This window comes from Xenopus laevis, chromosome 5L (genome assembly GCF_017654675.1).
Source record: "Xenopus laevis strain J_2021 chromosome 5L, Xenopus_laevis_v10.1, whole genome shotgun sequence".
In the NCBI taxonomy this organism is placed as follows: Eukaryota; Metazoa; Chordata; class Amphibia; order Anura; family Pipidae; genus Xenopus; species Xenopus laevis.
In genome coordinates this window covers 93,752,384-93,763,217 of record NC_054379.1, presented here as the reverse complement: position 1 = coordinate 93,763,217, position 10,834 = coordinate 93,752,384, and positions in this window count along the sequence as shown.

The window sequence follows — 10,834 nt, the reverse complement described above, 5'->3', positions numbered from 1 at the left end:
CTACTTTAACTACATCAAATTTTATGCCTGCACAGATCTTTGTGGACATTAGTTTTTAAACCTTTTTTAACTGTTCTTTGTATTTCAGATGGTCGAGTGTCAAATCTACAATTCAGCAGTAGACTGGTGGGCTTTTGGGATTGTTTTATGCAAAATGGCCACCGGAAGATCACCTTTTTATGAAGGCCGTAAAGCAGAGAAATGCATCCATTTTATCCTCAATTGCCAGCCCAGCTATTCAGAACAGCTCAGTACAGAACTGCAAGATCTTCTGGAAAAGGTGGGTGCCAGTGCATCTGATTAGGATATATATATGGCATATATATGGACTGTAGTTTTGGTTTCTATTAGAAGCAGTAAGTCACTTGTTTTTGTTCCCTTAGCTCCTAAAGAAGAAGCCATACAAGCGGCTTGGGTTCAAGGGGGATATAAGGAGACACCCCTTTTTCAAATCCATTAACTGGATTGAAGTAGAAAGTCAAAAGCTTAAACCACCTTTCCAGCCAGAACCTGTAAGTATATGACTGAAATATTGTGAAACCATGGATAAGCTACACTCTTTAGTTTATCTAACAGTTCAGCACACTAGATATCCAGCAATATGTCTGTCTTTATGCACCTATATAACAGGAAGAGCTCTAGAAGTGAACTACCTATTGTACCTTTTGTATGATAAAGACTACAAACACAGTTTACTATTTTGGACCTATTTATCAAGCTATACAAAAAATGCTTTTAATACCACATATCACTATCTAAATTCCTGGAGTATTTATAAAGTTTTATATTGATTATATCTGACTGCAAAGCAAGGAGTAAAAAGCAGTGGCCACTTAGTTAATAATGTGTAAAAAAAAAACTGTGTACCCGTTTTACTTAAATAGTCAGAATGGGAGATATAATTTGTCTCACGTACACAACACATATATAGTGAAGCTTCTCAAGGCATCTTTTTCGATTTTCTTACATTGCACATATGAAAGGCTAAGCCTGTACTAGAGATCCGGGGAAATACAATTAAGATGGTGGCATGGTGTTTCTATAGAAACTGGTGCTTTATTTTCAGAGAGGGCCTGGACAAAAACCATACATATATGAGGTACCTCTCAACGAATCAGTGTTTCTTTACATTAAACACAGAGAAGAGAAACACAGAGATTGGAGTGCACCTTTATTTTCTAAGTTCAAAAAAACAAAAAAAACCTATATATACAGTATATATATATATATATATATATATATATATATATATTAGACAAATATAAAAAAAAAAGGGCAGCCAAGTTTGGGAGTTTTACTTTGGAAAGCAGCTAGTAAGTTGCAGGTAAAACGTATTCGTCCCTTTTATAAAATGTATAATTAAACCATAGAATTCTTAATGAATCAGATGAAAATTGAGCATAGGACTGGCCAGATATGGGATGACTTTGACGTAGTTGGCCAGCTTAAATATATTGCAATATATGGACAAACAATCCCTGTTTTGTTTAAAGGGTAAGGCATTTTTTAGTAGCAGTATGCACAAAATGTCTCTGTCTTAAATATATTGATAATGGGTTGAGTGCAGAGGATCTTGTATTTGTCTATATGTATTTTGTGGTCACACCCTCATTGCACCCCCGCCTAATGTTTTTAAAAACTAGTGGTGAGCACAACTTTCCCTTGTTTGTTATATATATATATATATACACACATACAAAATATAACACACCACACTCACAGGTCTTATTGATTTAAGTTAATCATTGACCATATAAGGCAATTAACGGTTTCATGTTTTTCTAGAATTCTGATTCAAGTCAGTGCCTTAGAGGTCTTGAAGAGTGACAGCACCTCACCTTACAGCTATCATCTTCAGGACTTCACATATCTGAGCCCCAGCTGGCAGGCATAAGCCCACTCACTACAACTGTGGGAGAGGATACACCAAGTCCAAGATCCAAACTAGGAAACAGCATAATCCCACCAGTCTGCTGTATGAATTCACAGTTCCATCTATAGCTCTACCATCGGCTTCACCTAATGCATCGTTGCTACATAAAGCTCAGCAGCCAACTCAAAGTCATCAGTCCCACCATCAAATCCATCTCTGGAACTACCATCAAGTCCATCTTGCATTTCCATCAAGCTACTTCATCACCTTTACTTCCATCTCCATCTGTGAAATCACCAGAACTACCATCAGCTTCGACTGTCCCTTCAACGGATTACTGGCTCTTCAGGTGAAAACATTGGGTCTGGCCTACCATCAGTTGTATCTCTGTATGGACTTACTGAGCTACCCTCTCTAACCCTCATATAAATGTGTAAGAGCTGATGTAAGTATTTTTAAATGGTGGTAAGTATTTTAAAAATATTCAAAGAGCTGGGATCCTTTGGTTATATAAGTTTTGGCTAAATGATATAACTAAAGGGCTCTTATAAAACAGATAGTATAAAATCAAACTAGAATTAAGGTAATAGTAGAAATGTTAGTGCTGAGTATAGTATACTTAAAAATAAGCTAGGATAAGATAGGATGGAAATAAATATAAGATAACAAAAAGTATAAAAGATGCAAATATAAATTAAGTGAACAGATAGATTGAGACCAAACAACATAAAATAATCAAGAAATATAAGTACAGAGGACAGCTAAAAGAAGAAGATTAAAATAAGCTAGGATACAATGGGTTGGAAATACATTTAAAATAATATCAAATATAAAAGTAGCAAATATAAAGTGAGCTAGTAGGAAATAGATCAATTAAAAATAAGATCAAACAGCATAAACTGATAATGTCATACGAATAAAATATTGGTATGACATACATAATTTAAGGTATTATGGTAAAACATTATACGATAGGATAAACACCAAGTTATTAGAAATTAAAATACAAGAAAAGAGGAGCAAATTGTAGAATATTTAATAAGAAAGGATAGCATGATAAAATAAAAAGGATGAAGTTTAAATATAGAATATAATAATATTTGCATTTAGGACAAGGTAGAATAAACTGTCAAATATAAGAATACGTAGTAGAGTTTAAAGATAAGATATTATTCCTAGAACCATACTTTTTATGTAAAATGTCATATGATAAAGAAAGAAAACAATAATAAATATAAAAAGATTTTAGAAGAAGCCATAAGACAGGGCCAGTAATAAAATGTTAGAAGAAGCCATAAGATAATATGATCAAATAAACATAAAATGATAGAGTTTACAGTAGGATTAATTGTTTAATATAAATTAGTGGAATACATAGGACATATAGATGGAGCAAAGTCTGTTCCAGGAATAATAGGAAGGATTTTGTTCCAGGAATAATAGGAAGGATTTTTTCCCTGACAGAAACAAACTATTGAGTTGTTTCCGTTGGGTTTTTTTGCCTTCCCCTGGACCATATGTTACTAGAAGTCAGGTTAGCACAGCAGATAGTATAATAGGAAATAATAAGATGGTTAGAGTAGTTAGGGACCTGCTCAGTGAGCCTACCTTGACGTGGTGGCAGGCTTGATATCTTTTAGCCAAATCTAGTCTAAGGGGTTATTGACTTTCCAAACCATTCTTTCACTTTTAAAGTGTTCAGATAGTACAGCAGATATAATGATAATTTTCCATTGCTTCCTATTTTCATTTACTGTTTTTCTAAAATTACAGTTTAAAGGAGCCATACTGTGTCATTTACATCTTCTAGTATACTGTGCCCCCATCTTAAAAACTGACAGTGCTCCAGAAAAAAATGTTAAAAAAATAAATAAAACCCTTTACCTAATAGATGTGTCATTATATGTGAGCTGCAACCAGATTCTTTTCCTTCAGTGTCCTGGCTGTAATGAGGGCTGGATGTCTAGCTCTTCCACACAAAGTGGTACTAGACAGGCAGAATTTTGTAGCAGCAGCCCAAACTCCACCCAAGTCCTTACCTGCGTCTCACTGCTGCTAATATACTTATATCTGTTCAATAAGCTGACAGCTGATCTTGTCAATTAGCTCCAAAGATCCAAACGTATTTCATGTATGTTACATAATATTACATTTCATTTTCCCCATAATATTTCTCTTTTTTTGCACACTTTTGCCATAAGGAATCCCAATTATAATGCAGTAAACGACAAGGTCTTATATTATTTCAGTGGGAAAAACAAATAAATCACGATGTTTCACAAACAGCAGGAGGGCCGCCTTCATATATTCATTTCATAAAGGCAAATAAAATATTCACTGTGTAATGAGGGGTCCTGCCTGCTGCAAGCAAGTGTAAATGCTCTTTTGCCATTATCCTCTGACATGTAGTAGGAGTTGTCCCTCCAGCTATCAGCCAATCATCTACCTGAATCATTGGAAGCAACTGGGTGCACCATTTGTGTGACCCCTCCAACTAGAGGAACATACCTTTAGTATTCCTCTCTTTGGTGTTTTCAGTCTGGCAGCTCAGCGATTCAGGTGCAGACTCTGAACTGCTCCATTAATTGATACATTTCTCAGCAGTAACTATTGTATCAATTATAACACCTGATCTGAAAAAAAAGTGTTGAAAGGCTCTGCTCACATAATGGGGTGACATAGTGTTTAAGATGACGTGAGAGATGTAAAAGTTTACCCTGCTCTGCTGGAAGAAAGAAGTATTTGGGCCAGAACTAAAGAGCCTGTGGCTGTTGAGGGAAGGCCAGGATGTGGAATATGTACTGCAGGCAAATGCTATTCCTCCTGTTGCAGAGGTGGAGGGACAGCCTGTCAGGTGGGACAACTCTGGAGTGTGGGAAACCAAGGAGGCAACTCCACAACGTCATGTGTATGGAAATAATATTCCACATTACCTGAATGAATTAAACATTAGATGAAAGGAAACATCTTTATTGTGCTTTGGCAAGTGGAAGTGAGCGGCACAGCTTTCAAAGGTCCCTACTTGCTAAACCAGGTTGAGAGAGAAGACAACAACCTGCATATTGGGTCCATTCTACGAAAACATACTTAAAACGTTTGTGTATCAACTAGTGATGGGCGAATCTGTCCGGTTCCACTGGAAAATTTATGAAACTCATTGAAGTCAATGATCAACAATTTTGACTTGCGACGATTGTATTTTGTTATGTATTTTTCGCCTGCAAATTTTGGCTGGTTTTGCGAAAACATTTGCAGACTGCGAAACCGTGAATCTATGAATAATGAATTTATTCGCCCATCACTAGTGTCAAGAAAACATCTTAATACCAGAGCTGAATCTAGACGTGGGTCATTTGTAAAATGTATAGATGGTACCTACCTATTTAAGGAATATCTTTAACTGAATTACTATAATAAAAAAAGAAACCGTAATGGGGATCAAGCAAAAGCAATAAATTTGCAAAAAATGTGAGTTCAGAAAGGTGCATGTTTTTTGGCATTGATTTGCCCCATAAATCTGCCTCAAGTGTCTTTAAGAGGTGTTGCTGTTCTGCCCCTGCCTTACAATCAGTTGTCAAGATAAGGAATGTTAATAAAGATATTGAATTTTAAATATTATAGCTACCATGGAAGAGAATGCCAGAACTGTTCTGAAACTTTTAAGATCTTAAGAAACCTCTCTTACCACTTGTGGCTAATTTTTGAATGCCATTGTGAACAAGCTCTGCTTTTTGTAAACCAGTATATACAATAGCATTCATATATTGCCAACAAAAGCAAGAGAGCACTTTAGAACCCATATCTAGACTGTAATTGATGGCTGTAACTGATCTTAACTGCTACGTGTGATACTAAGAACATGGTCCTTTGTGGCATTTCAAGACATCTAACAGCCAAAATCCTAACACATAGAAGCATTCCCCTTCAGTGAGTCTGTGACAATTGTAGATTGTACAGTTATGGGATCCAGAAACCTGTTATCCAAAAAGCTCCATGGAATGGATGTCTCCCATGGACTCCATTTTATCAAAATGTTTAAATAATTATTTACCTTTTTCTCTGTAATAATAAAACAGTAGCTTGTACTTGATCCAAACTAAGATATAATGAATCCTTATTGCAAGCAAAACCAGCCTATTGGGTTTATTTAATGTTTACATGATTTTCTAGTAGACCTCAGGTATGAAGATCCAAATTACGGAAAGATCCATTATGCTGGAAGACCCCAGGCCCTGAGCATTCTGGATAACAGGTCCCATACCTGTATATGATTATTCCCACAATGTATTTTACTTAAGACATCTTCAATTCACAAAATATGTATTTACCAAATGTCTATACAGTCACTGATGGCCCATTGGGGTTGAGGAATATTGACTTATAGGACAGGGGTTGCCCACTCACCTGTTTTGCTTCCCTCCTCTACACGAAAGTTACCATTTTGGGCATTTACGTAACAATTTAGCACAGTTACGCACTATTCTCAGTCACCTTGAACCCTTGATTAATAAAAAATCAGCCCATTAAGTGTCCTTTGCTACACCTGTGCCAATGCATGGTTTGCTTGGCTCTAAGCTTCTTTAGCGACTGTGTGTGTTGAGAAATTTGTGCAAGTCAAACTCCCGCACTGCTTGGACCATCATTAACTGTACAGAGATACTCGTTTAGAATCGTATAACAAGTAGGATCTAATTTTTTTCTTAATCTTGGATATATGGCCAAAAGGGCTTTAGTTTTGAGATAAAATATACCATGGGATGGAAGAGCTGTCGGATTCTTATGAAACAGTCCCATAAGGACCATAATATATCAGTCATCAGTTGTCTTATTGTCCAATTAAATCGTGTGTATTACCGGCTTTAATAAGATGACTGTTCCTTTATTTTAAGATTACAGATATTTTGCAATACAATAAATGATTTTTAATATTGTGTGGTAATTTAGAGCAATTCTGGAATGCGTGTGCATATATTTACCAGCAACATATTTCACTGGGAGAACATAGTCAGCACTGAGTGGTGCCATGCTGAGACTGATGGTACCAACAAGGTTACAGTCCAGCCTGTGGACCTGCTTGGAATATATGTAATATCCTATGAAGTTTATCTGGTAACTTGCTACTGATCATAGCAGAGTCTTACATGGTGACTTTGTACCAAATGTGGAGGTGCCCAAAAGACTACAATTCTCTAATAGAATCCCAGTCCAATCAGTCAAATGTTTTCTGATCCAATTTCTCTGCCACAAAGACAAGACAGAATGAGACACAAATGTATGCATAGCATGGCCAAAATTACTTTAAAAAATGTGCAAATTACTGTTTAACTTTTCAGTTATTGCAGGTACAAATACAGAAGTTCAGTTTGATAAATATCTTCATTTAATATTCTGAGACATTTATGAAAGATATATATCTAACATATTCCCCCAAAAAAAGAGCTTTATAACCGGGTTCTGATACATAACTTTTAATAGGCAACGTGCAAGAACAATTCTGACTCTTCCAGCTAAAATCACTGTGACATTTTACTCTACGCAGCAATTACAGAAAGTAACAATATTGCAAATTAAAGTTAACTCAAATAAAAGAACAAAGTCAATTTCACTTTAAAACTTTAACACAGTTATGTATAACTGTACTTTAATAGGATAAGGGGGGTATCAACTTTTATGTAAGACTTTATTAAGAAGGAAATCTTTCTATAAGGGGCAGATTCACTAAGGGTCAATTTCGAAGTTAAAAATACTTCGAAATTCGACCCTCGAATTGAAATCCTTTGACTTCGAATATCGAAGTTGAAGGATTTAGCGCTACACGTTCGTTCGATCGATTCGAAGGATTTTAATCCCAACGATCGAAGGAAAATCCTTCGATCAAAAAAAGTTTAGCAAGCCTATGGGGACCTTCCCCATAGGCTAACATTGACTTCGGTAGGTTTTATCTGCCGAAGTAGGGAGGTCGAAGTTTTTTTTAAAGGGAAAGTACTTCGACTATCGAATGGTCGAATAGTCGAACGATTTTTCGTTCGATTCGTTCGATTTCGTTCGAATTCGAACGAATTTAACCAGTTCGATGGTCGAAGTACCCCAAAAATTACTTCGAAATTCGAATTTTTTTCATTCAGAACCTTCACTCGAGCTTAGTGAATCGGCCCTTAGTGTTTTATACTACAATACAATGCAGTTGACATATTCAGAAATATTTTTGAATCACCTAAGCTGAGTGTAAGTTTATATTAGTATAATACTGGATTTTGATAATGTATTCTTACAATAGATAGCGACAAGCAGAACACCACTACTATTCACATAAATAAGAACAGACGGTTTCCAAAAGCTAGCAGCAGGTGCCAGTCTACCCCAAGTCAAATGGGAAATAGTCTTGAAAGGCTATTAGATATTTTATCACTGTCACAAGTAGCATCAATCCAACAGTGGATATTCCACAGCACCTATACATGCAGGCAATCTGTGGGTTCTGACAAATGCCAGAGGTGCCAATAGACAGTCACTATTTAGTGGGCTAGTGAAGGGCTATTTGGGCCTCTGTTTACTTGAAATACCAGGGCCTATTTTGGCTCCCAGTCCAGACCTGTATATACAGTATTTGGGTCTGAGATTTTGATGCAAACTGCATGCTTCTGTAGGAGAGAAGAAACTGCCAAAATGAGTCTTACACCCAAAAGGTCCACCACTCAGTTAAGCTAACATATCAGGACAAGCAGTCTATCTATATCTAAAAGAAAAGGGAAATGCATATATTTTAGACTGCAGAGACATATGGTTTGAAAGTAAAGTGAAAGAGGCCATTTATGTCACAAACCGGGACAACCATTTCTTATCAGACCCTTGTTAGCAACATACAATGTTGCTTTAACACCCTTACCCCGGCTGTTTCACATTTCATACCCACATTCAAATAATTTGAAAAACTCCTGATTCAATGAGATTCATTGCCCAATTGTGACTGGATCACACTTTCCCAACTCTCCGTTTTAGTTTATACCTTCCTGAATAATTTCACTGGAACCACTGAGATTGGATGGTGGTGACTCTTATTAACCATAAGGATTTAAAAAGCCACTCGGTTGAACAGAGGTGAAATGCTTTCAAGATTACTCAGAAAATCCAGTTGCTTTAGACTTATCACTCCCTCTACTAGATAATGTATCCAGTTACATCATTACAATGAAACAATAAGACAGGTATAATTGTTAACGTTACATGGAATAATGTGTGAATCAGCTGGATAATCTTAGCATATAAAGTTGCAATGCAAACTTCTATTTAGAGCTTTTAAAGATATGGTCACCAATCGCCTGCATCCTACGGCTGGACACAGGAGCCATGTGCATTACTAGTGTTACCTAGCAAGCAAATACAATGGTGTCAGATTGGAGCTTCATTTGGGAATGAGGTCAATGTGAAATGAGAGGTACCTAAAGCTGCTGCAGCTGATTTGCATCTCAGGGACAAAAAGGATGACTGAAAGAAAATAGTTTGTGGATTTAGTATTTTCCCTGAATTTACCCGTTTTGATGTGGAACCCTGGGAAATGTAAAATCAAGGTTCAACTGTATTTGCAAATGGAATAGCTACTGAAAACAGCTTATATGACAGCTTAATTGTAGGAACATTTACAAATAACTTCAAAACCATTCAAAATGTTTAATCAGTTGCTTAGAAAAACCTCTTCTTTAGTAAGAGTGATATTCATACTCTGAAATCAAAAGTTTTCTCGCCAGCATCCCTTGCTGGGTATTAGGTCTCTTTCGCTATCCTTCTTTATCTTTAATTGCCCGGTATCTTTCAGCCATATCAAACAGCTCCCCTGGAACTTCCTATGATAAAAATGTAGAGACATTAGAGTGCGTGTTTGTATATATGTCTGTATATATATTTAAAATTCATTGTCTGTGAGTAAACTTAATGACATAATATGAAGCTTTAGAAGAGTAACTTAATTCTGTATATATACCATCCAACACAACAATCTTCCCATTATGTTGCAATATGCCTGCACTTAACTGGCAGGCATGTACTTAAGTATTTATGTTAATACTTCCGAATTAATCAGTGTCAGTAAACATAGGAAAAATATTCAAAAGTGGACAGGATAAGATAACGAAAATACAGACAAATGTAACTAATATCTGTAGTGAGAACAGTTTTTAAAGGGTACCAGATTGTACACAGAATTACAAACAATATATAGTACTCTGCTGATTTCATAGCATCAGAATAGATTAGATAGATTAGATGAAATAGAATAGATGATTGAATTACTGCTAATTAGGGATGTCGCGGACTGTTCGCCCCGCGAACTAATTCGCAGCGAACATCGACCGTTCGCGTCCGCCGAATGTTCGCGAACGTCGCGCGACGTTCGCCAATTTGGGTTCGCCTCTCACCCCAGACCAGCAGATACATGGCAGCCAATCAGGAAGCTCTCCCTCCTGGACCACCCCCACACCCCCTGGACCACTCCCCTTCCATATATAAACTGAAGCCCTGCAGCGTTTTTTCATTCTGCCTGTGTGTGCTTGGAAGAGCTAGTGTAGGGAGAGAGCTGTTAGTGATTTGAGGGACAGTTGATAGTAACTTTGCTGGCTAGTAATCTACTTGATACTGCTCTGTATTGTAGGGACAGAACTCTGCAGGGATTTGAGGGACAGTGAGTTTAGGTTAGTTAGCTTTGCTGACTAGTAATCTACCTTCTACTGCAGTGCTCTGTATGTAACTGCTGTGGGCACTGCTTCTGATCTCATCTGCTGACTGCTGTAATAACCCAATAGTCCTTGTAAGGACTGCTTTTATTTTCTTTTTTGTTTTTTTACTTTGCTACTATAAGAGCCCAGTGCTATTAGTCTAGCTGTGTTGGGGAGTGGGACTGGTGTGCTGCTCCTCCTAGTAGTTCACCACTACCAGCACCAACCAGAGTCAAAATTGTTACAAAGTATC